Source organism: Panthera tigris, chromosome A2 (assembly GCF_018350195.1).
Source record: "Panthera tigris isolate Pti1 chromosome A2, P.tigris_Pti1_mat1.1, whole genome shotgun sequence".
Taxonomy (NCBI): domain Eukaryota; kingdom Metazoa; phylum Chordata; class Mammalia; order Carnivora; family Felidae; genus Panthera; species Panthera tigris.
Window position 1 is genome coordinate 70,401,029 of NC_056661.1, and position 26,892 is coordinate 70,427,920.

At 43.2% G+C, this 26,892-nt stretch overlaps 1 protein-coding gene across 1 annotated transcript in view; it reads right to left on the reverse strand.

The window, feature by feature from the left end:
* HECW1 (HECT, C2 and WW domain containing E3 ubiquitin protein ligase 1) overlaps positions 1–26,892 on the reverse strand; it is a 400,133-nt gene that overhangs the window by 346,131 nt on the left and 27,110 nt on the right. The window contains exons 3-4 of the mRNA XM_042963608.1: positions 26,450–26,542; positions 23,313–23,414 (exon numbers count right to left, since the gene is read on the reverse strand). The gene's annotated coding sequence lies outside the window, so the exon portion shown is untranslated. The remainder of the gene's footprint in view (positions 1–23,312; positions 23,415–26,449; positions 26,543–26,892) is intronic.

The window sequence follows — 26,892 nt, forward strand, 5'->3', positions numbered from 1 at the left end:
AATTTGACTTCTAGCCCCAAACATCTACGTTTCACAATAGGGTCAAGGTCTTTCCTTTGAGTATGTTTCTCTTAAAGTGGAAATCACATGCCCTCAACCACACAGCCAGCTCTCTAATGCAACCACCGTGCACTCCGGGAGAAGTGTCTGCAAAGTGGAGACTTCAGAGGACCAGATATGGTCAAAACAACCTAAAGGGGACGTCCTTCTGGACATTACTGATGTCCCAGAAAGCGTCTGTAACTATCTCATATTTTGCTATTACCAGTGTGATCTGTCGACGGGCAGTATCACCCTCACCTGGGAGCTAGTATAATCAGAATCAGAATCTGCTTCAAGCCATCTCTGAGTGGTTCTTATGCACATTAAAATTTGACTGGCACTGATCAAGCCTACACTTATTTCTGCAGCAACTATTTATTTATCTGTTTGTTTATTTATTCATTTTGAGGCGGGGGAGGGACAGAGAGAGAGAGAGAAAATCCCAAGCAGGCTCTGAACCCCATCAGCACAGAGCCCGATGCAAGGCTTGAACTCACGAAATCATGACCTGAGTCAGACACTTAACTGACGGAGCCACCCAGGTGCCCTTTCAGTAGCAAAGAAGATCTTCTCTTTCTTTGTGTCCTCGTATTTTATAATATTATATCCGATTTAACTGAGTTATGCAACTAGGAAAGTAAGCATAGCTAGTATAAACAAGTATGGGAGAAGCACACCCGACTCTGGAAGCATTCAACGCCACAGTGAGAATGGAAGAGAGCGAGCGTGATTAGTGACATGCTCGCCACATCATTGGCATCATTCGGGATGTGCAAAAGAGGAAAGACAGCGTCTATTAACCCAGTGAGTAGTTTATGTGCAGCTGTTTGAAGGCACCAGGATGGCCACAATAATTAATATTCACTGATGGATTTTGGTGAATGGTTTTTAACCGTAATGACAACACCATGGGAAGGCATTTGAGGTAGGTGCTTGTGCTTGCCAAGTGTCTCCAGTTCTCCCGTTTCCTGCAGGATTGCCCTTTCTGGAGCACTGTGGCCTGGAGGCAGGAGGCCCATCCAGTCAGTGAGTTGTGAGCCAGAGTGACACATCATTCCAACCAGAGCATCTCATTTTTAGTGGGAGGCCCTCCAGAGCCCACTCTTTTCCTTTGGCCCAAAGACCAGAAACATCAAAAAGACTCAGCCAGAGAGGAAGCAGTGCTGACATTTAAAGCCCCTGAGATTCTGAGGTTTACTACAGCAGAACATGGTCCCTCCTGACTGAGACAGTACTCTTAAACTGAGTGTGTTGTCGTTAATTGTTGGTTTGGCTACTCTGATGGTTAATGGCATGCGTCAACTTGGCTGGGCTAAGGGGTCACTGGGAAAGCACTATTTTGGGGTGTGTCTGTGAAGACATTTCTGAATCTGTGGACTGAGTAAAGACATCCGTCCTCACCAGTGTGGGAGGGCATTAGCCCATCTGTTGGGCGCGTGAATAGAACCAAAAAACGGGGGAAGGGTGAATTCTTGCCCTCTCTTGTGAGCTGTGACTTCCATCTTTTCCTGCCCTCAGACATCAGAGCTCCTGGTTCTCAGACCCTCAAAGTAGATGATACCACTGGCTTTCCTAGGTCTCCAGCTTGCTGATGGTAGATGTGGAACTTCTCAGCCTCCGTAACTGCGTGGACCAATTCCTACAATAAATCTCCTCTTATATATCTATATGTATCCAATTGGTTCCATTCCTCTGGAGAACCCTGACTGACACAGCTACATTACAGAATTTAGATTACAAAAGGTGTGACTGAAACAGGAAGGTGAATAATACCACTTCGATGATTCCAATGAGGCTCTCCAAAAGGAGACTCTTCTTTGGCCTACAAACTTTTTAATCTGTACGTTTCCACAATTAAATAAGAGGAAATTTTGGGTGGGAGAACCTCTGTTTAAGGAAATACTAAGTTTATTAAGGAGATGCAGCTGCGGGGAAAAATATCTTTCCATTTCTACTGTTTATTGTGGTGGACTATCCTCTCCATGCTTACTGCCAGTGATTACGAAAACAGCGTTAAAGTAAAACAAAATAGAATGCAGATAATAAATCTATGTTAAACAAATGTGAAAATTTAAAAAGTACACAAAACAAAAGAAACTAAGAAGTTAAAGGTAGGAAGAACTCAATAAAAAGAATAAAAGGAATGACCAATATATAATGTAAAATAAAATTTAAGAAATTAAATGTTACGTTTTGGGAATTAAACATAACACACGTCAATACATAAGCAGAGTGCTTGAGTTAATCTGTAACCCAAGGGTAGTTGATTAATACCTGATGCTCCCTGACCCAAAGTCCCGCTCCTTCCCTAACATTGGATGAGCTGTAATGAAGCATCCTTAGCCCAGAGCGTGACTGTCCTTCAAAAATCCCAATCTAAATCTGCCTCTGAGAGACCACTAATTGGTCTATGGGATTTGGAGATTAACTTTTCATTGACCAGAAATATTCAGGTAACTCAAACCTGGTATGAACAGGGTTGGAGAATCCAAGGAGCCAGGGAAACAAACCTCTTTGCACAGAACTCCTCTCAGTCCTGTGCCCACAGGACATTCTCTCACCTGAACCCACTACAGGTTTAGCGGCATCAGAATGTTTGTTGTGTTGGCACCAGAATTTGTCTTCCCGGCAAGATGTGGGGCAGAACGCTGGAAAGGTTGCAGGTAGAGGCTTCCCTGGGTTTACAGATGGGACACGCAGCTCTTTCGTGCCTATGCCTGCTTGCTAATATGATTGCACACGTGGCCAAACACAGTTTGAGACTTGTTTCTGCGGAAACATACCACTGGAGAGTGTGGCTGTGGAGATATGTAGCTCCCATTTACCTTTAAATGTCAGAGGTTGCCAATAATTATCGAAAGGCCTCACAGTTATCAAAAAAATCTGTGTAATCAAATTGGGTCAGTCTGCAACAACTAAAATATAAAATGTAGAAAGTTTCAAGTCAAGAAGATAGACGAGGAGAGATAAGCAGGGAGAGTACAATGAGCTAGGAATAAATCCAATTATTGAAAGATCATTATAGTTGAAATAAAAAATCACGTGATAATACAAATGAAAACCCAAAGCTCAATCGCATAAAATCGAAAGTTTCAAACAATATAAATTAAGAATATTAACGATAAAAGTCACAAAGCAAGGGGCACCTGCATGGTTCAGTGGGTCAGTTGAGTCAGTTGAGCATCTGACTCTTGATTTTGGCTCAGTTCATGATCCCAGGGTCCTGGGATTGAACCCCAAGTAGGACTCCATGCTGAGTGTGGAACCTGCTTGGGATTCTCTTCTCCCTCCTTCTACCCCTCTCCCTCATTTGCACTCTCTCTTTCTAAAATAAAAAAAAAAAATTAAGTTACTTAACAAGATTTTAGAATGAACAAAAGGTAATGGTATCTATGAAAACAAAACATAGATAATTTAAGGAACTATTAAAAAGTAAAATAAAAATCCTAAAATTTGAAAACATAAATTAGAATGAACTAAAGTTATATAAAACTATGGTATGTGGTGGTTCAAAATATGCCCACAAATTCTTTGACACCACCTTCAAAAGGTGGAGCCTAATTTCCCTCTCCTTGAGTGAGCTGAACATAGAGACTCACTTCTGATGCACAGACTAAAGCTGAAGTGGTGGCATGTGGTTTCTGAGATGAGATCATAAAAGCCTCCGTGGTCTCCTGCGTGCTCCATCTTGGATCTCTGGCTCTGGCAGAGACATTGTGAGGACATTCCAGTGGCCCTATGGAGAGGTCCGCGTAGCAAGGGGAATAGCCATGTGCTGAGTCATCTTAGAGGCAGGTCGTCCAGTACCAGTCAGGCCTTCAGTTACTCTAAACTTGGCTGACATGCCAACTGCAGCCTGGTGAGAGAGACTGAGCCAGAACCTCCCATCTAAGCCACCCCCAGACACTGGACTCTCAGAAACTGTGTGAAAAAATGAGTACGTGTTCTTTTAAGCTACTAAGTTTTAGATCATTTGTAAAGCGGAAATAGATCATGAACACAAATTGCTAGAACTATTTTTAAAATAAGCAAATGTATTAGAAAGGAGTCAAGTAAGGTAAGTTCTAATGGAACCCTCTCTTTGCAGATAGAGGGGATCTCAAAGCATAAAACTCCCAGAGGAACTCTCTCAGGACCATGTCACTCTTGATCTTTGAACAGGTAAACCCCAGCAAGAATCCCTTATCTAGGACCTACCAAATGGAGTAGGCCCATCCTCTCTTGCAAAGAGAATCTTAAATCCACCACCTAACTCACATCCATTCTGGCACGCTGGGGCCAGCCCGTACTGGCTTGTGAGAGAACACTGCTATACTTTCAGTGATTGATTAAATCAGTTACATTAAAGAAAAAGGCAATAAACACTGATAGCATCATCATCCTAATTATTTTACTACATTATACTCTTCTCTGTGCTTTTGAGGTAACTGATGTGTACTGAATCTATATGATGGAAATACAGCACTGAACATCTCTTCCCAACTGCTCGTTCAGTGGGAAATCACACTGGTAGCTGGCGACCAGCTGTGGTGGGAGTAATTATACCCTGGGAATTAATAGAAATCTGGCCTGGATTTACTATTTTTTTTAATTGTCTGTTCTTTAGGAAGTGATAGGGAAAATGTTAATAATGCAGTTATTCTGCAATAGGCTGTCATTTCTGTACCTGTTGCATTTGGAACAAGCACAAAGCTTTGAGGAAACATTCTTCCAGGGTTCAGAACACTTCGCCCAATTCAACATGGAAGAATGAGTGGAGTTCTAACACGTGCCTTCATGGGTTCACTTTTATCTTACCAGTTAAGGGAAATGAAAATACCAAACAATATGCAATTTGAATTGCATTCTGTCCACTGCAGCCACAGGTTGCAAAACACAAAAATTTGGCAGAAATTAACATCGACATTCTATGAAAAAAATCTATCAACTTTATGGAATTTATAACAAAAAAGATGTATATGTGATTTGTAAACTGTGCGCTACCTGTCCTCTATATCAGCAAAATTTTTAATAAACGTGTGTGTATATATACTTCATTTTCTTAAAAGAGCCAGTTTTTAAACATCGCCACTAACTCATTCTGATTATGACAGATGAACACTATTGTGTATGGCAGGGACTGTGCTGAGGGGCAGGGATGCTCAAGGTACCTTTCTTGAGGGCAAAAGCAGAGGCAGTCAGAACAAGGAAGGAGAATCAGGTAACTATTTCCCAGCCTGATGGCACCTACCAGATCTATAGGATGGAGGAGCAAGTGGCAGGAGCTGCAAGAGTTTTCACAGGGGAAAGGTTTCGGTTCATGTTACTGTGCCCTCATTTGTAATAGAAGCCGTGAGGGCAAATCCAAATGACACGTGAGCACCTGCACACAAAGACTTATCTTATCTTACACCCTTTGCTCCCACAATCCAGCACCTACCCTTTCAGGGCACTGAGCCTAGTAGATGGTTGATAAATATTTGGTAGATGCCTGCATGAAAATAAAGAGGAAGCGAGAGCTGCTCTCACTTTATACTTGTATATAATTGGCAAGGGTTTCTTTCAAAGTTTATTTTAGAGAGAGAGAGAGAGCACATGCGAGTTGGGGAGGCGCAGAGAGAGAGAAAAAGAGAGAATCCCAAGCAGGCTCTCTGCCCTCAGTGTGGAGCCCAACGTGGGGCTCGATTTCACCACCTGTGAGATCCTGACCTGAGTCGAAATCAAGAGGCGGATATTTAACTGACTGAGCTGCCCAGATGCCTCAATTGGCAAAGGGTTCATGGTGCTCTGTGGGGATGCCTGGGGAGATTCCCTGGGAAGTTACAGCCAACATTGCACTTAAATCACTGAAAATACACTCCACGCATACAAGCCTAGATTTAGGTACTCAAAGTTATTGGGTTCTTTGGAGCCTCTAACCATGGGACAGAGTGAGGACTAGAGGACATTGTCCCTGGAGCCACGGTGCAGTGACAGTAAAGCCCCGTCTCTTCCCTGAGCAAACACTCATTATCAGCAGCCTCAAACACAGACATGCACCCTGTGCTAAAAGTCCTCAACATTTTTCTGATTATTTTACCTTCTGCAGACAAAGGCAAAGGTGCCTACATAGGCTTCCTGGACAAACTGTACCCTAACTCATTTTGCCAATGAAAAATTACTTCTAAAATCCCTTGAGCTAACTAGTGAAACTTTTAGGACTAATTTGAATGTTGACAAATAAAGCTCAACCTTGCTCTGTTGTGGGGGGACAGCAATCTCTTGGTTATGTTCTAGTGACACAGCCCCTGATGTATGAGCTCCTGAAAAAGAACATTTGGTTATCTAACTTTCCCTGGGTATAAGGCATAGTCTACACTCTAGTATCTCATACGGACAATACACAATAATAAATAGATTAAAAACACATTTCTTTGTAGTCATTTGTCCTTAAAACTGCAAGTGAAATCTTTGCATGTGGATACATTTGATCTCTGGCTAAAAAAAAAAAAAAAAAAAGGCATACATAAAATTTCCCCCTGCTGGACGTCATTTTAATGGGTGACCATAATTACGTTAAGGGGTCCAGGTGTCAACAAAATATAAAGACTGTTCAGTCTTAATACCATGCCGAGGCTCTTGAATACAAGGAACTTCTACTGAAGTGCAGTACAAATCAGGCCAAGGTTGGCATTAATATCGCACCCAGGATTCTCAGACTCGGTAGTAAGACCATATGTTACAATCACCTTTGGTCTCAGTGCAGTAGATTTGAGCTTCCCCTTTTGATGTTGCACAAATAACACAGCTTGATTCAAACTGGAGGCCTTGGGTAGAGCCGTCAGCTGCTCTCTCCAGCAGCCTAGGATGGCTGTTTTCCACTTATTATTTCCTGTGGAAAGCGAGATTCTCTTTGGAGTGTCAACAACTTTGATGATTTCTCACTGCAGAAGGAACAGGGATGAATTATTCTAGAGAAAATGCTTTCTTTTTTCTTGCTGGTATTCGTGAAGGGCCTGGCACTTCCAAGAGAGTGGCTGATATTCTCCAAGGCTTTGTCGTCTAGACAGCATTATGTTCAGGGTTTTATTAATTCAAATTAAATATTCTTTAAATGATATAATCTCATGGAAGTATTATCCTCCATTAGGAAAACATTTTCAGGAAGAGTTCTGAAAATACTATTTTTTAATTGAGGCTGCTATGTCGCCAAGCCGTCCTTAATTTAAAGAATGGACAATGAAAGGACCTTTGTAAGACTTAAAAGAGTGGGCCAGGGTAGGGCAGGGACATCAGCACAGCATAACCCTTCAAGACATGAGCTCTATCTGGTTTTACATCCTCTAACTGTGGGACTTTGAGCATATTTTCTTCACCTCGTTAAGCCTCTAGTTCTCACCTTTAAATTGGGGGTGTTGGAGAACCGAGTCAAAGCCATTGCGAAGGTTTGATCAGGGACAGATCTTCACACAGTGACTAGTGCATAATAAACATCAAATAGGGATGCCTGGGTGGTTCAGTCAGTTAAGCGTCTGTCTCTTGATTTCAGCTCAGGTCGTGATCTCTCCTGATTCGTGAGCTTGATCCCCGTGTGGGGCTCTGTGCTGGCAGTGTGGAGCCTGCTTGGGATTCTCTCCATCACCCTCTCTCTCTGCCCCTCCCTTGCTCTTGCTCTCTCTCTCTAAAATAAACTTGCAGTTGAGCACCTTTTAAGTGCAAAAAGCACCTTTTTGTCTGGGTCCGTGGGGATAATGAGACAGGAATCCTGCCCACAGGGAGCAGGGCAGGTAAGACTTTTTGTGTACCTAAAAGTCACACAAAGTAGGGACGGGTAAATGGCTGAGAGAGATAAAAATAAAATGTTACCTGTACTCAGAGGAGACACAGAGGGCCTCTTGCAGGGGAAGTGTTGGGAGACCCAAGGAAACTTCTGGGAGATGATAGGTTTGGGACTCAGAGGGAACGGGGGAAGGCAGAGGGACAGAAGGGACAGGGCCAGTATTCAAGCTCTTCTTGTGTGCCAGACACACGGCTGAGCTCCCCAACTTTTGCTGAGGGAGGTACAATTATTCTTATGTGATTATGGATGAAATTGAGACTCAAGGTGATTAAGCCACTTGTCTAGAGTCACACAGCTGACAAGTGGCAGTGCCAGGGCGGGAGTGCAGGTGTGTCTTACCCTGCAGCCTTTTCAAACCACATGACACAAAGGATGGGAAGGTGAGTGGCTCAGCTTGGCTGGGGTGAGGACGACGGGAAGGAACATAATGAAAACCAGGGTAGGGACCGACCTGGCCCAGAATGCTACAAAACCATTAAGCAGTGGGGGGCAGGTGACATTTTGGACTGAGAGGTAATATGATCAGAACTGAGTATTGGAAGAATAATTGTTGAGGTCCTCGTCACTGATGGTCTAGCGAGGGGAGCGCTGGGGCTTGGTTCTGGCAAGTTCTTCTGGCCATCAAGCCTCTCTGGGTGCCATTTCCCGCAGAAGCTGAGCCACTCAATCCCAAACTGTAACACAGCAGGATTAATTCCTTGAGGGCCCACGGATTCTATTTTCTAGAGTAGTAGTTCCAAATATTTTGACTGTCAGGGGAAAATGTTCATATGCGAACCACAAAAATATTTGGATACAATTTCAGGAAATTTCAAACCCTGAAGCTATGGAGAAGTGGTTCCCAAACTTTAGTACACTATAAAGTGCAGCCAGAGAGCTCGACGATGATGCAGATTCCCAAACCCTAGTTTCTACGAGAGTAATCTAAGCGATCTACAGATGAAGCCCAGGAGCCTGCCTGTTAACAGACATTGTCAGGGGATCCTAATACATTTGGCCTGTAGACGAATTCCAGAAACTCTGACCTAGGGGTCCCCAGGCCTCAGGGGCAGAACCCCTATTCTAGAGCATCACAGATACATACTGAAAAATGGACCCCAAATACAAAATTAGGACCGCTTCCTAGCCCCTCACTACAGTTCCATTGTACAGGTTTGGTTGTGGCCTCTCTCTCTGTCTCTTCTTTTTGGAAAAAAAGAAAGCATAGGAAAGGAGACATTGGGGGCCTCTTTTCCAGTCCCCCCCCACAAAGCACTCTGCACGCAGTAATGGACTCCGGAATTGAACCAGGGGCACAGAAGGCCCACTATCATTTGTCAATAATTGCCCACATTTGCCGCTCTTTACCTGCAAATACCAACTCCATCAGGTAATCCATTTTTCCTCCTCAAGGAGTACTTGCAAAATAGGTAAACATTATGCTAAGAAAATGCCATGTGGCTCCCTGAGAAGAATTATCTAAAAGGTTACTCAAATGTGAGCAGGCCATTAGCCACAATGAACATTAAGAAGAAATGTGGTTTGGTGGGCAAGGAAAAAAAAAAAAAACTTGAGACATAATTATCTATTGAAAAGGTAGCAAAAGCAAGAGACTGCTGAAATAAAGTATGCCTGTGAGAAGGAAAAAGTGACTAAAATATTAAAAACATTCACCCATGAAAGGTCTGCATTTATCAAAGTGAGCAGTCTACTGAAAGGAAGTGAGTAAAATGCCAGCCCAGCGCCCTGATGACTTCTTTGTTACATAAAAAGCTGCATACTCTTCCAAAAATACTTCCTCTTACATGCACGGAGCAGATCTAGCAAATATTAGTGGATTTACTCTGCCTACCTTCAAATCAGCTGCATTTTGGCAGTGACTCGTGCTTGTAAAGAGCCTTTCATCTGAGGATTCACAGCCCACAAGGTGAAGTGAACTCCTAACTACCCACTTGAATAAGAAACAACCAGCATTGACAGAGTCCTACGTTGCTGAAACTCTGTCTTCAACATTGGAAGACATTTTTACTTTGAAAATAACGTTAATGTTCACAATGAAATTCTTTCAACCTTCCTGTATGTTTGACAACGTTCGTAACAAATGCTGGGGAAAATAATAGCAAGAAATCAGGAAGACGAGCCGGGGGGTGGGGACATAGGCACCTGCACTTTCAGTTGTTCTAATTCTTCTTTTTAAAGTTTATTTATTTATTTTTCAGAGAGAGAAAGAAAGAGAGAGAATGAGCAGGGGAGGGGCAGAGAGGGAGAGGGAGACAGAGCAGATGTGGGGCTTGAACTCATGAACTGTGAGATCATGACCTGAGCCAAAGCTGGACACTTAACTGGCTGAGCCACCCAGGCACGCCCAGGTGTTCTAATTCTTAAGTTGTGAAAAGGCTTTATTAATATGCCCCATCATTTACATATGCATAGAACACTTATTTCTTTTTATCAAATATTAAATTTTAATTAAATCAAAATGAGACATGAAATTAAGTGTATTCCATTTGAGTTGCTTTGGGGTAAGAGCAAATGTCAACAATTTTTTCGTCATTTGCTTCGTATCCACAGACAGCACAGAAGAGACATTTTGAAAGTGTTCCTCATGTCAGTGAGTTGGTTGAAATAAAAACTTTGGGCATCCTGCAGTAAAGAAACAAAATCTTGTGGAAGTGTTTCTGTTCCTATAAGCTGACAAAAGAGACAGTGACTCGGGGGGTGTGAAGTAGTGGGTGGGGGGTTCCTCTGAGCTCATGCCAGCACCTGAGCACAAGGTCCTAGGCTGGGCTGGAGAGTTACTTCCTGGTCCAGGCTGACACTGGGAAAAGACCCAAGAAGCAGAGGAAGAAACCGGGGTCATCTCTGAATCACGATTTGGAGCAAGGACTAGGGTAGATACTAAAGCTGAGGAAGAAAGGACACTTGGGGGTTGGCTGGGGGAGGGCACTACTCAGAGGCCACCTACCCATGTCCCAGGAAACCCAGATTGGTAAGGTGCCAGCTTCCTCGTAAGGGATTTCCATGGATCCTCCGGTGGCAAGAATGATGGCTCAGACCCTGGGGCTTTGCCAGGCACTGTGGTACAAACCCCTTCCCTATGCAGTAGGATATTCATGCCATCTTCCAACTTTGCCTGAGATTCCACTTATCAAGATTCACTGAAGATAACAGGCACCCAGGTAGTCGTGGGTACACTGGGAGACATCCATACCCTGGGTGACTATTTAATCAGATAGTTTTTCCCGACACATGGTTAGGAGTGGACATCCCCTGGAGGACAGCATATGGTCACTGGGTGCCAAGGGAGAAACAACACATTTGGACGCTGTGCATTTGATCATCCCCAAGTAGACCAATCCTTCCTTTCCAGAAACCAGACAGCAAAATCTTTCGGCCCTGCTCAACGGGCTAAGTGGCCCTTTAATTTTCCTCTGGCTCTTTCATCTTTCCTTCATGCAGGGTAGGAGGAGAGTGGATTTATGTAATCCCAGAACCTAACCACCCTCTGGGAATGAGACGACTGTTGTCTTCTTGAGTCCCCAGATTTACTGCTTTCTTCCTGGGGTGCCTCCACTCCTTGCCTCACTTGCCACAGACCTGAGAACTGTTCCCAAGTGGCCCAGGTATGACTGGAACATTCTCATGGTGGTCATTTACATCTGAAAGCTGAAGTTGGCTGTCTTTGTTCATCCCCCGCCCCCCCCCCAAGGCAACCCTAGTTTCAGATTACATTTTACACAAAATCAAAATGTACAGAGAATCAGAGCAGCTCTGGGTGTAAGGGATGGGAGGTCTGAGCTCTCCTCGGAACCTGAGACTTTTGTGCACACAGTGTGAATAAAAACCACTGCCTCGCAGGGAATGAGGGTTAGGAACCATAAGCAGTGGGCACTTCAAGGCACAGTGAGGGATGGACAAGGGCAAACAAAACAACCAGGGGGAGGGGGGAGGGGGTCTAGCAGTTTGCATCCTTCCGGCTGCTCATCCATTCCTCCCTGGGATAAGAAGCATCCCTTTCACTGTGCACATGGCTTTCTAGAGAGCCTCTGCATGCTGTGTCCAAGGATTGCTTACAATGGGACTGAGAAAATAAGAGTATTTTCCAACACCTTGTATTCCTTTGAGCCTCTGATAATGAGGGCAGACTTCTAATTGTCACATTGGTTCCCTGTAGGGATCTGTGCCAATTAAGAGGATTCTGAGTTCTGGGGGAAGGAATGGGGGGTTGGGGAGAGACTCATGCCTCTTTTGATTGCTTATTTTCCTCCAACCTAAAGCATGCTATAAAGGTGATTTTGAACATTAAGTAACACATTACATTCAAGTGCATAGAATAATAGTTTAATTAGTGCATAAGTATAGTTCGACCTGTCCGTTTGAGTGCATATAATCCTGTTTTAATTAATACACAAGTAAAATTTGACCCTGTCTATAAGTGCGCATATGTGTTTGATGTCAAACAGGCATATATGAAAGAATTATTATGAAAAAAACATCTTAGCAGTCTCTAAAGCCCAATGGTGAAAATACTGAGTTGTAGATTTTTTGTTTTTTACTTAATAATAAATAAAAGTAACTCTCAGTAACTGTGAAAGTCTTGTATCTGCTTAAATATTCAGCTCATCGGAACTTAAAACTCACAGCACACAAGTAACATTAAACTAATCTCAAAAGCTGTCCGATAAAATACCAAAAAAGCATTTTACTTTTGTTATTTCCAAGTGCCATCTTACCAAAAAGATTTCCTGCAATGCAGCTGACAAAGGGAAAAGGGATAAGAATGCCCAACCCTTTGAGGGAGAGTCTACATGAAACACTTGCCAGTCTGACAGTTTATCATTCACAGGCAATTCCTCAAATTTCAGGATTGCAGATTTTTCTAGGTACGAGCTAGAACTCCCAGGAGGGGAAAAAGGATTTTCCTTCCATTGCTTCTCATACATCTTTTACGGGACTGTCTTTTCCCACTAGATTGTCCACACGGAGCTCCTGTCCGTGGGGACTGGACGGCACACAGTGGGTTTGCTGAAACCATGATGCCTACAAAGCAAATACTCACTCAAATTTTGACCAAGACCTAAGGAAATACCAGACTTAGACACTGGGAGATGCAACTTGAAAATGAGATTTTGTAAAACAACACACCAGAATGTAAACATGTGTATGTGTTTAACTGGTGACTCTGAATAGCTTAACACCTCAGGGAGTTACATTTCCCATCCCTCAGAATGGTTTTGGAACTCCTTGACTATACAGTTGTAATCTTCGTTCCATATAAGAAAGTCAGATACTCTCTTATTTTATAAATTTACGCACTTATCTTGTTTTTATTTTAGACTTAAAATTTGAGGGGGCACCTGCGTGGCTCAGTCGGTGGTGCAGCGTCTGACTCTTGGTATTGGCTCAGGTCACGATCTCACGGTTTTGTGAGATCGAGCTCCACATTGGGCTCCGTGCTGACAGTGGAGAACCTGCTTGGGATTCTCCCCCTCCCCCCCGCCCCTCCCCCACTTGCACTGTCTTTGTCTCTCAAAATAAATAACCTTTAAAAAAAATTGAGGAACAGAAGAATGCAATAGAAAACACAAGGGCTCTCCATGCTAGCACTTCCCCATCTTGCCCGCCAGTGTGCTCCCAGCAACTTTTGTAAGTAGGTGAGAGTGCACACCGTGCCATGCTGGTGTCACTTTCTCTGAGTTAGAGGACACTGGTTCCATTAATGTCCCCTAGATGCCTAAACTTTCAAGGGTATATTCCTCTTCACTGTGTGCAAAAGGACAATTGCACTGCATACGTGTCACCCAGGCCCCACTTCCAGCTGAACCCACTGTCTGGTTTCCTTGGGATCCAGCTACTTGCTCTATCCACACTGTCATCAGTCAGCTGGGCCACTTTCTTGCTCAGGGCTGCTGGCACCTACTTAACAGATTCCTCCTCACCCTGCTCTTGCTCCCCAAAATAGCCTCCAGGCCCGGGTGATCTGTGACCTAAGAGCTCTTCTTCTCTGGACAAACAGTGCTCACTCCCTAACACGGCTGACAGGGCCCTTAAAAGACAGACTCCGCTCTCACTCAGACTTGGTTTCCAGCGCTCTGATCTTGCATGCATGCGCTCCCCATGCGGGGCCCTTCAACAAGTTGTCATCTCCTGGTGACCGATTCCTGCTTTTGGTTTAGGCTAGTTTGTGTGGGTTTCTGTTACACCCAAGAGCCAAGAGCCGTAGTGCATCTATGACTGGAAACCAAGTGCATCCACTGGAATCATCTTCTGCCCAAAAACCCTTGATAATGTTCAATGGACAAAATAACCACTTTCTTTCCATCATCTCATGGCTCTAAGCTACCTTGCAGGCTCAAAATCCACTGAGCCATGCCAGGCAAAGAGTTGCCCCTACCTGGGCATGGGAAATATATTTAAGATACAAAGATAAGAAAAAGCAATAAAATACAATGTTGTCAAGGAATATGCAACAGTGGTGTAGGGGATAGCAAAGTACTACCATGCAATAATTAAGTCCCTATTTTTTTTTCTTCTATAAGTGGAATTGGGCTGAGTTGGGAAGCCTAAGTTCTTTTTCTGAGCTTTGCCTAGACCAGTGGTTCGTCCCAACTCAGGAGGTGGGCAGAGGACAGCAGTGTTGCTGAATATCTCCCATGGCACAGGATGGCCTCTAACAACACAGAAATGTTGTCAACCCAGCCAGCAAATAATGGTGCTTTTCTTGAAAAGCCCTGCTCTAGACTCTATTTTCCCTCTTAACTGGTATTTCCTTTACTTCCAGATTCTGTATCACTAATCATTAAAATATGGTGGAAAGATAGCCGAATTAGTAATGCACATCGTGAGTCTTTCTTGCTGCTGTGAAAGCAACAATGAGTAACACACGTCATGACTCCTTGTAATTACCCAATAATGTAAGATGAGGGGGAGGCAATGATTTCTTTCTTTATTAATTTTAAATATACAAGCAATGCATGAACACATTCTCCTGCTAAACAATTTAAACATCACAGATAAAAGTCAGGTTTCCCTAGCAACCACTCCCCCCTTTGCCCTCAGAAGTTGACATTGCAGTTTATTCTCAGTGTGGTTTGTACCTTTCTATGAACAAAGACCCCTTTCCTGCTCCCCTTAAACTGTTTATTTCACCAATCCTTCCGGAGTAAAATAACATCCATTGTTGCTTAACTTGCACATTGCTAATTACAGGTGAAACTGAGCATCTTTTCATACGTTCATTGACAATTTCTAGTTCCCCTGAGAACTGCCAGTTCATTTCCTTCCTCGTTTGTGTCAGTGTAGGAATGTGTCCCTTATCCCCATTGATTAGTACCCTAAATGCTTTGACAAGTATATGCTTGTGTTGCAAGTGGATTCTCCCAGCCCCACGTCTTCACTTGTATTTACTTTTGTTAACCTTCTTTGCGACAGAAGCTTTCCATATATTGATGCGTCAAATTTGTCAAGTGTTTCCCTTAAAGGTATTGCTTTCGTTGTTTTGTTTAAAGTCTTCCCAGCTCAGTGATTTCCAAATTCCAAATTCCAATTCATTCTTTCCGAACAGAGGCTGCCTGCCCTGTTACTTGGGTAACCCAGCCACCCTTCAGACATCTGCACCCGGAGTCCTGAACTTATCAAGTCCCAAATCAAATCATTAACGTCCCTCCCACCACAAGCTGCTCCCCTGTGACCACTGCAGGAGTCATTCCTGCCTCCCTCCTTCCCCGACTCCTCCATCTGCAACCAGGTTCTTTTGATCCTAGCTTCTAGTGATCTCCACTTCTCGCCCCTCTACCCCAGGGCCCTTGCCCCACTTCCCACGGCCCACACTCTCCTCACAGATTCACAGCTGCTCTCAAATAGCCTCCTGCCTCCAGTCTAATCCCCCTTAACCCATCCCCCACCATGCTGCCAGACAGCTGTCCCCAAAACTTGGGTTTGGTTCTTCAATTCTTTAACTCTCTAAAATCTTTCAGATGTTTCCTCTGAAAAAAGGTCAAACTCCACAGCACAACAGAAAAGGTTCTGATGGCTTTGCCACCACCTACCCACCCAAGTTTATTTCTTTCCCCATCTCCAGCCATTCTGAGCCACATGTGGAGCTCTTGTCTCTGCCTGGAACCTTCCCCTGGCTACCCCTACCCATCCCCTCAGGTGTGGCTCAGGCCTCAGTCCCAGAAAGCTACCCTGGTCGGAACCTACCCTCCACTCCCCTCCCAATCTGAGCTAAGTGCTCCTCTTAGACTCATCCCAAAGGTCCTCATGCTCACCTCAATCTTGGCACACAACAAACTGTTCCATAATTGTATGTTTCTTTGTATCTCATCCAGGATGGACATATAATTGTGGCTTGAATTAATAATATCCCTTTGTTCAATGAACACACAGGAATATGATCTTTGTGCAATGTAAGGTACAAGACACTGGGGGCACCATGCAAAAGTTGAAACAGGTCCAGATCCTGCCCTCAAGACTTGCACACAAATCTATACAAAAAGAAACTAGTTAGGGGCACCTGGGTGGCTCAGTCGGTTCAGCATTTGACTCTTGGTTTTGGCTCAGGTCATTATCTCACAGTTCATGAGTTCGAGCCCTGTGTCAGGCTCTGCGCTGGCAGTGCAGAGGCTGCTTGGGATTCTCTCTCTCTCTGTCCCTCCTTCATCACTCTCTCTCTCTCTCATAGTAAATAAATAAACTTTATAAAGAAAATAAACTAGTTATAAATTGACAAGGCCCAAAAGAGAAATAGATCTCACGTGGTATGGGAGTTCAAAGAAGGAGAAATAACTAACTACTGATGGGGATGCAGTGGGGGCATGTGATGTGTGAGTGTTCAGGAGTGCTGGCTTTGGAGTGTGCTTGTGTGGTTCAAGTCCTAGCTCCTCCATTTCTCTACTAGCATATCACTTGGCCTCTCCAAGACTCCATTGTTTGGTCTTTACGGTGGGGTGGGGGGTGATCAGGATAGTACCTGTTTCTGAAGACTAAGAATTAAATGAGATAATACTGGTAACACTCTTAGCACAGTGCTAGATGTAAAGTAAGGCGGAAAAAAAAATGTGATCAGCCATTTTTACAGGAGGAAGAGTGGCATACGAGCTAGGACATAAATGATAGAAAACACCTAGATGGGCAGCATGCAAATTTTGTGAAGATTCATTTTTTTTTCATTCCATAACCCCTCAAACTTCTTTTTACCACTTCCTCCCTCATTTTCCCTAAACACACATTTCCTAGAAACTGTCTCCCACCCCATCCTACCCATGTACTCATTCTGTCTCCTCGTAGGTGTCTCATTATAACACCTTCCCAGATCCTTCCAGAATCTGATTATCTGGACCTCTCCCAACTTCTCCCCACCTGTAGTTGGTTGATAGCATGCCCCCAAAATTCATTCCACCTGTAACCTCAGAATGTGAGCTTATTTGGAAGTAGGGTCTTTGTAGATGATATAACTAAGGATCTCAAGATGCAATCAACCTGGATTTAGGGTGGGTTCTAAATCCAATGACTAGTGTCCTTATAAAAAGAGGAGAAGCCACAGACACAGGGAAGAGGGCCATGTGAAGAGAGAGGCAGGGATTGGAGAGATGCTACCACAAACCAAGGAAAGCCCAGAACCACCAGGAACTGGAAGACGAGGACAGATTGTCTCCACGGCCTTTGGGGTAGCACGTCCCTACCTTCACATTGATACGAGATTTCCATCCTCAGAACTAGGAGATTATCAGTGCCTGTTGTTTTAAGCCACCAAATTTGTGGTAATTTGATACAGCAGCCCTAGGAAACTAATCCACCATCCCATCAAAGTGCAATCATGCAGGATCTTTCTGAAACTTCCCACTCTGATCATGCCTCTTACCCATCTAGCATTCTTCAGTGGCTGGCATAACCCCTGGGAGGAAGTGCAACCACGCAGGCATGGCACACAGGCTCCTTCCTATTGGGCCACCTCTGAGCTCTGCAACTGCCTTCTGTCATCTCACGTGGCCAGACACATGCAGGCCACATACCGTGTGCCTGTGTCACCATTCCTGACACCACTGCCCAGCCTGGCATCTGGTACCTCCTACTTTTCTCTAGGATTAAGAATTCAAATTGACCTCTCTGCTCAGTGACCAGAATGCTTGCAGAATGGTTGGCATTCACCTTAATTCCTCATTACTCTTGAATGAAAAAGATTCCTACCATACTTTCAAGTAACTAATCTATTTTTTTAAGTTTATTTATTTATTTTGAGAGAGAGAAAGAGAGAGAGAGAGAGCAGAGGAGTGGCAGAGAGAGAAGAAAGTGAGAGAGAAACCCCAAGGAGGCACCGCACTGACACAGTGGAGCCCAACGTGGGGCTCATTCTCACCGCAAGACCACGGACCATGAGATCGTGACCTAAGCTAAAACCAAGAGTTGGACATTCATCCTACTGAGCCACCCAGCCACCCCATCGAGTAACTAATCTTCTATAATAATCTACAAAGAGTGATATGAAATGCAATATATGATCATACAGTACAGTACAAATTAAACAATTATTAGTATCTTTGTGCATAAGGAGGCCTTTATTTATTTATTATTATTTTTTAACATTTATTTATTTTTGAGACAGGGAGAGACAGAGCATGAATGGGGGAGGGTCAGAGAAAGGGAGACACAGAATCTGAAACAGGTTCCAGGCTCTGAGCTGTCATCACAGAGCCTGACATGAGGCTCGAACTCACGGACCACGAGACCAAGACCTGAGCCGAAGTCAGATGCTTAACCGACTGAGCCACCCAGTGGCCGGGAGGCTTTTAAATGTGACTAACCACTATCCTTTCTAAAAGTATCAGCAATGGTTAAAGATTTGGCTCAGGGGTCAGCTTTTCCAGGGAGCCTTCCTTCACCCATCTCTGCCTCGCAGTTTGATTGGGTGTTTCGTCTAGAAATACATACCATTATATCCTGGCAGCTTCTGACCTAACATTTACCATATTAAAGACTTCCGACTCCTTATCAGTCTCCTTCACCAGACTGTAAGGGTTTTGACCGTGTCCTGTTCATCTTTATGACCCAGTGACTGTAACTGTGCTTGAACCATATGGGTGCTCATAAACACTGGTTGAATAACTGCATGGATAAATGAATGAATGAATGGATGGATGGATGAACAAGGAGTTGGAAGAAGGTCTCCTTTTGGGACCCAGAATCTCAACACACACCAATGGCTTATAGCATGGTTTCTTACCTCTGGCATGAATGATTGATGGGCATAGCCTCTAACTTTATTTGTCTGACTATAAAGCTCATGGCATGTTTTCATAACTGCTGGCATGATTGATTGAAAGGAAAACCACTGCCAAAGAAGTTAAATGATTACACGGAGTCCACAATGCCTGTCTATGTATAAAAGAGCCCCAAAGAAATGTAAAAAGCTCTTGGATAGCCATGGCCTTTTCAAATGCACAAAGAGCCAAAACAAAAACACCCTAATGTGCTCAAAGTAATCTAAATTTCACAGAATAAACATCTTACACCTTTATGAATAATCTACTGAGTTGTTATTAATAACTTGTGATGACTGGAAGAAGGCTGGATGTCAGAAGATACTGTATTCATTCACACACACATACACACACACACACGTCTGCAAAACCCCAGTTTCCTTGACATTATTTTCTAATTTCCTAACCTTATGATATATGTACTCGGACATAATTCACACACAATACACTAAAATTAGAAATTTCATGTAAGTGGTTACCAGTGTACTTTAGAAATCTCCAGCTATGGCCACACAAGTCTTCAAAAACATAGGAAAGAAAAGAACACACACACACACACACTCATATACACAATAAACACAGTTTCGCAATGCACTATAGTCACACTTGAAATACATGCCAGTGAAACATTAAAATCTTTCATTTTCATTATTTATTATTGACGGACTGAGAAGCCCCTGACATTAAAACAAAACTTACAGGTAGACGAAGTTAAGGCATTTCTCAAAAAGTAGAAAGGTACTGAAGCGGGGGGCAGTTTAAAATAAAAGCAGATATATTCCCAGACTCAGAGGGGAACAGACCTATTCTTCCTTCTGCCCTCACCCAGGACTCCTCACTCCTAAGGCACACCCTGATAAAAGAGCTCTCGTAATGACCTGCGCTCGGCACGACAGTATTCTAAATAAGCACTGGGTAAGTGCTGCTCCACACTGGGCATCTCCTCAATTCTGTAAAGAAAAGTCTGTGCCCACCTCCCCTTCACACTGCACTTGGTCAGTCCTGGAGACCTGAGCTAGACCAAGGTTGTGACCATGGTGCCTAGGGGAGTGGGGGAGACCAGGAGGTCCACAACCCCCTCCCCCCAATTCCTACACACAGAATTGCACCTCCAGCTCAGAAATACACATCTTTGTTTTGTTATTTATGCACCTTTTCTTAGCTGGCTTAATTCTTTTCCTTAAGTAGTTGAGGCATAAATAAACAAAAAATAACTAATAAATAATGAATGGCAATGGAGCAGCCTTTCTCCCCATGCTTTCCCGCTGCTCCTGTGTCTTCTACCCACACAGAATAAGATGCCCGCTCCCTCGGACTGATCCTCATTCCCCAGCCCGATCTGCGGCCTTTCTTTCAGGAAGGGAAAGAAAACCAGGAGCAGGTGGGAGTCCAGGAGTCGTGGGGGACCCACGAACGTTCCTGAATGACTGGCCTGTGGCCTGGGCCTTAAATGGAAGGTCTGGAGCTCAGTCATCGTGGGTTAGGAATACGGACAGAAGCAGAGCCTGCATCCATCCCCACTCTTCCCAGCACTTCCTCCAGACAGAACAAGGGGGGGTGGCTGGCATACAGACAGCACTCCTTCAGTGGGCCCAAGGATGGCTGTGTGTGTGTGTGCATGCGCATGTGTGTGTGGTGTGCAGGCACGCCCGTGAGCAAACTGGCCAACCATAACCATGTTCTCCTTTCCATATATGATTTATGATTAAATCAAATGGGATGGAGTTTGCACTCTTTTCTCTAGTAGCTTGGCAGTGGAGGGAAATTGTTCTGGGAACTGGACTGGTTATTTTTACTGGCAGCCCTTGGCACAGGGCACTCAAGACCTTTGAGTCTTTCTCTAACTCACGTGGTGTGTGCCACTGTGCTCCTTGTCACCTCCCCTGCCCTTGCTGGACAGGTCACAGGGGACAACACTGGGTTGCTTCTGTTCACGAACTTAACAGCCATGGTTACCAACACAGGTCTTGGTGTCTAACTCACACAGGTAAGTGACTCTTCCGTTTGCTGCTCACGTGACCTTGGGAAAGTTCTCTGACTTCTCTAACACTCCTTTGCTTCATCTATAAAACAACAGTTGCCTCCTCACAGACTTGTCGAGAAAATTGGCCAAGCTGATGCTTAGTTAGAACAGTGCCTGGCATATAACAAGTGCTCCCTAAATTGTAGCTGCCATTACGGTTATGTTATTATCCTAGTGAGAGGGGATCTTTGTGTAAAGAGGCCACTAACATGGTCTATGGTGGTGGACCTGGGATCTCCACATGAGATCTTACTCAGTTGCCTTTTCTCTTTATGAGATCTCCTGGTTTACTGCCTGTAGTGGCATGAATGGTGCCCCCTGCCCCCAACCAAAGAGATGTCCACATCCTAATCCACTGGCACTGTAAATGTGACTTTATTTGGAAAAGGGGTGAACATGTAATTAAGCCAAAGATCTTGAGATGAGAGGATCATCCTGAACTACCCAGGCAGGCCCTAAATCCAGTGAGAAATGTCCTTATAAGAGACACACAGAGGAAAGACACAGAGACAAGAGGAGGGGGCATGGGACCACAGAGACACAGATTGGATCCATGCAGCCATCAGCCAACAAATGCCTGGAGCCACCAGAAGTGACAAGAGGCAAAGAACCCATTCTCCCAGAGCTCCTGGCAGGAGCACAGCCCTGCCACATCTTGATTTCAGACTTCTGGTCTCCAGAATAACTTTCTGTCATTTGAAGCCACCAAGTTCGTGTTCATTTGCTACAGCAGCCCTGAGAAACGAATACACTGATAAATACGTTTTGAAAATTATCTTGCATTTAATTTTTAGCTCCTTTTTGAATTTTAATTTGTTTTGTAAAGCAAAATGAAACAAAGAGTAGCAAAGAGTGACTCGATAGACAGGTCAACGTACTAGTCTATAAATCTTGATGTTTGCTGAAATGGGTATCCAATTGTTTATGGTGTTAACAACACGAAATTATTTTTTCTTTCTCCATCATTTATGAAAAAAGAGATATCACAGAGCAAGTGACAGATGTTTCCATCACATTTGCATATTCAATAAAGACAAATGGGCTGCCAAAGGAGCAGGCGGATGAAAAGCACCAGAATTTCCCAAGGAATTAATGGGAGATGATCGGAGCTGCAGTCATCATTTAGGGGACGCAAATGCACACAAGTAACGTGACAAATAAACCTCGCAGAGAAATGAATAAAGGGAATTAGGGTGAGGAAAAAGTGAAAGAGAAAACTTAAAACATAAGCTTAATTAGCCAAGAATGATAGAATCACTCAATCTTAGTGACACAGGGTCATCCAGTTCACCCTCCAAGATAATGAAATCAGTAATCACCTCCACAATACCCACTGACAGTTGTCAGTCAGCCTCTGCTTGAATACTTCCAGGAACGGGCAGTTCACTACCTCATGAGCCTGTGTTACTTAAAAGGTTTTTTTTGAAATATCATTCTTAGCCAGAGCAAGACAAAATGTGTCTCTCTGTGTCATGTGTCTGCTTGTGTCAGCTCTTATTAAAAAACTTGACCCAATTCTTGCATTCATTCATTTGACAGAGAGTCACCAGGTCTGTGCTATGAGTCAAGCCCAGTAATAGACAAGGACCTAGAAACTCAGGAGCTGGTCTGAGCTCAGGGCCAGGCCAGTCACACCGTCACACAGGGGGAGGAGGACAGTGAGCAGGCAGGTTCGCTGCAGTGTTGCTCACACGGTTACTATGGGATATCTGAGGAGGGGGTTACACGGAGAGCTTTCTAGAAGAGATGACCCATTAGTTGAGTCCTGAAAGCTGATTAAGTCTCAGCCTGATGAAGGGAGTGTGTGTGTGTGTGTGTGTGTGTGTGTGTTTGTAGAGGATGCAGGGCAACTCCATGGCAAAGGGAATCCAGACTTTCATTCACTTAGACAAATAATTTTGAGCCCATTTAATAGGTGCCAGGGACTGTTTTAGATGCTGAGGATGCACAGAGAAGGAAAGAAAGAAAATACCCAAGCCTTGCATTCTGGTACAGGACACAAACAATAAATTAAATCGTTGACATGGCCAATAAGCAAAATAAAGAAGAAAATATGTGGTATGTCAGGTGACGACAAGTGCAATGGAATAAAACGTTGTAAAGCAGGAAAGGGGGACAGGGAGTGTCTGGGGCAGATGGGCTGGTTTTAAACAGGGCGTGCCCAGCTGAGCACAGTGAACCAGGAAGAAGCCCAAGGAAAGGCAAGTGCTACCTGCTGTCTTCTCCATGCCCCCATCTTGACCCTCAACATATCTGACGGTGCCTGGCCCACCTTCTCTCCACCAGCTCCTCATTCTCAGGTCAAGTCCAAAACCTTAGGGATATGAATCCCATTAAACAGAACAAAGAGAAAATAATTATATCAATAGCATTGAATAAAAAGTAATCTCAAAATATAGTACCATAAAAACATGCAAAAGGGAGCTCTTTCAGAAAACTGACACTAAATCATTCTCTCACTCATCATTCCCAATCAGGACCCACAGCTGCCCTGGACCAGACAAGAGAGACCCCTGTGGGAGGCCATGAGCTGTCAAGGTCCTGCGACCCTTCAGCCCTGCCCCCTGACCAGCCCTGGGGAAACACACACTCAGAGCCCACATCCTCAAGAAACCTGGCGATTTAGAAGGAGAAATAAGCCATAGACACAAAGGAGAGATAAGCTATAAAAAATTAAATAAGGTAAATAAATTGAATAAGGTAAACAAAACAAATGAAATCAACACAGAAAGTGAAAGAATGGGAGCCCAGAACAGTTGAAGCCCTGAAATTCATGAAAAAAAAAAGGTTAAAAAATATTTTTAAAGGTCCCTGGGGTAAATTTTGACACATTTTTATTGGCCTTTCTGAGAGAACCAGACACAATGTCCTTTTATTTGAGAGTAGTAAGCCATTATAATTGCTAAAGAAATTTGGGGGGAATAAAAGAAAGTCAAGGAGATGCATTAAAAGCATTTCAAATGTTCAGTAATTAACAGTGTTGTCCTTGGACAGGTGTTGACAGACCAGTGGAACAAAAAGAAGTTCTAAAAACAAACCCCAATACACTTAAAACTTTGCAACTGATGGAAATGCTGTTTCAGAATAACGGGGAATGGACAAATCACTCAAGAGTGGTTCTAGGAGATTTATGGAGGAAAACTATACCTCTGTCTTATCAAAACAAAGTCTAAACACTGAAACACGAAAGGAAATCCCTTAAAGTATTAGTAGAAAACACTGGTAGAGAGTTTCCTCCTGTTGGGGGTAAAGGTGGCTTTTGTTTTTCTAACCATAAGGGCTAAAGCCTGACACTAGAAAGTGAGGGGCTGAGAATTCTAGCTATAGACAGAACAAAATATTTTTTGTCTAAAAAATAATCATAAACAAAATCCAAAGACAAACAACAAACTGGGGGAAATATTGAAAACGTTCAAAAGGCGAAGGTTGGTATTATTTACAAATAAAAAGTATCTCAAATTATAAAACAAACAACAAATATAGGCATAGACCATGGGCAAAGATCACGAAGACACTACCCCAAAACTCAGAAAGTGCAGACCCACAAAAGCATATGAAAAGCTGCTTCATTTCAGTAGTTATCAAAATAACTTGAAGAAAAACAAGAGTTCCATCTTCTCATTTGTCAATTGGCAAAGATTTTAATAAATGATAACTGCTGCACTATATTTGCAAAGGTAGCACAGAAATGCTGGTTTTCATATACGTTGGAATTTACAAATTTATAGAGACTTTCTAGTGGGCCATCTGGCAATACAGATCAAAAACCTTAAAAATTTGCATATACATGTACCCAAGTTCTACTTGTAGGAAATTTTTTGAATGAAGCTAACAAATCTGTGTGTAAAGATTTAGCTATAAGGATATAAAGGTCAGAGTTACTTGTACAAAGGAGAGATGGTTGACTAAATAAATGGTCAGACTCACACAACAGAGTGAAAGTTTAATGCAATGATTCTCAAAGTGTGGTCCCTAGATCAGCAGCTCTAATATTGTCTGGGAACTTAAGAATTCAGACCCTCTCGCCTTTCCCAGACCTACTGAGTCACTAATTCCCCAAGGTCATGCCCAGCAATCTGTTTTAAGAAACGTTCCCGGAGATTCTGATGCACACTACAGAGGTTTGAGAACCTCTCACTCACTGTCTGAATCAGGGTCCTAGGAGGAGCTATATGGACACTCAAATTGGACAGTTTGAAGAATTTTAAGGTAAAGTAAACCACAGGGCTGGTACAGGATCCTGAGACTGGTAACAGTAGGGCTGCATTTTTACCCTGGGAGGGGATATAACTAGGCCCAGGGAGAGGCAGCTGTGTGGGAATGACTGCCTGATCACAGCCACAAACCCCCAGTGGCCTCACAGGAGTTTCCATTCAAAGGACAGACTCAGGTGCACAAAAAGTACCATTCAGCCTATAAGTACAATAAGTCAAACATTTATGGGATGTATTAAAAGATGTGGGAGGTATTGCTTCAGGTACAGTGTTTTGAATTCAAAATTTGTAAACTCCAATGAGTTCATTACTTCCACTCTATAGATAAGAAAACTTAAAGCCCTAATACATGAAAGTTACTAGCCTCAGAATTCACACCTCATCAGTGGGGAAGCAAAGACTCAGACCACACCAAGGCTAAAACCTGAGCTCTATATTGCTGCAGATGTGAATCAATTTGATTTTGAAAAGAACATCAATTTTATCCCTATAAAAGTAAACTCTGTGGCAGTGATCCACTGAATAAGATCGCACAGTAATTTACTTCCTTAAGAGTAGAGCGATGGTTTCACACCAATTATTATTATTGGTACTATTATTATTATGTATTAGAATAACACATTTAATAATATTTAAAATTTATTATAAATTATAATTTAATAGTCTATGCAGAGGAAATTTGTTTCTCAAACATGAAAGCACTTTAATTTTTTTCCTTACTCTGGCCTTGAATAGTACAGCCAGAGGAATTAGTCTGCTGATAAAATATTTTCTGAGTGTTTGATAGAAGCCACTTCAACAATGAAATCGTTGGAGTTTACAGATTTTGAATTCAAAACACTGTACCTGAAGCAATACCTCCCACAACTTTTAATGCACCCTATGAATGTTTGATTTATTGTACTTATAGACTGAATGGTACTTTTTGTGTACCTGACTCTCTCATTTGAATGGAAACTTTTCTGAAGTAAAGATACATATTTTATCGGTAGTGGTTTCCACCATGCCTAGAAAAATGCCCAGCTTTGCGAATGGGTATGTATCCATCAGGACAGGCTAAATTACACTGTGGTAGCAAATAACCACCTTTATCTCATTGGCTCAATCCAACAAAAGTTTCTTTTCTGAATCATACCATGTGCCAAATCTTGGTCAGGGAGAGAAGTCTGTTTATCAGGAACAGACACTGATGGTAGCTTCAGCTTAACACATGCTGCCCGGATCACCTCTGTGTGGAAAGATAGTATGGTAAATAGCCTCATAAATCTCAACCTAGAGGTAACACGTATCACTTCCATTCATATTGGCCACTCTAAGGCACATGACCACGCCTAACTTCAACGTGTGGGAAAGTGCAATCCTACCACACACCTAGAAGATGAAGAGCCAGAAATACTGGATGACAGTCTTAGGGGCTGCTATCAAAGGTTTAAAGAATGAAACACAAAGTTATTAGTACTCATTAATATATTTACTCGCTAGTGATGGTTTCCTATGTCCGTTTCTCTCTTTTGATAATAATCGAAAGACACATAGAAGCAGGTGGCTTTATATATCTCCTTGACATTACAGGTGTGT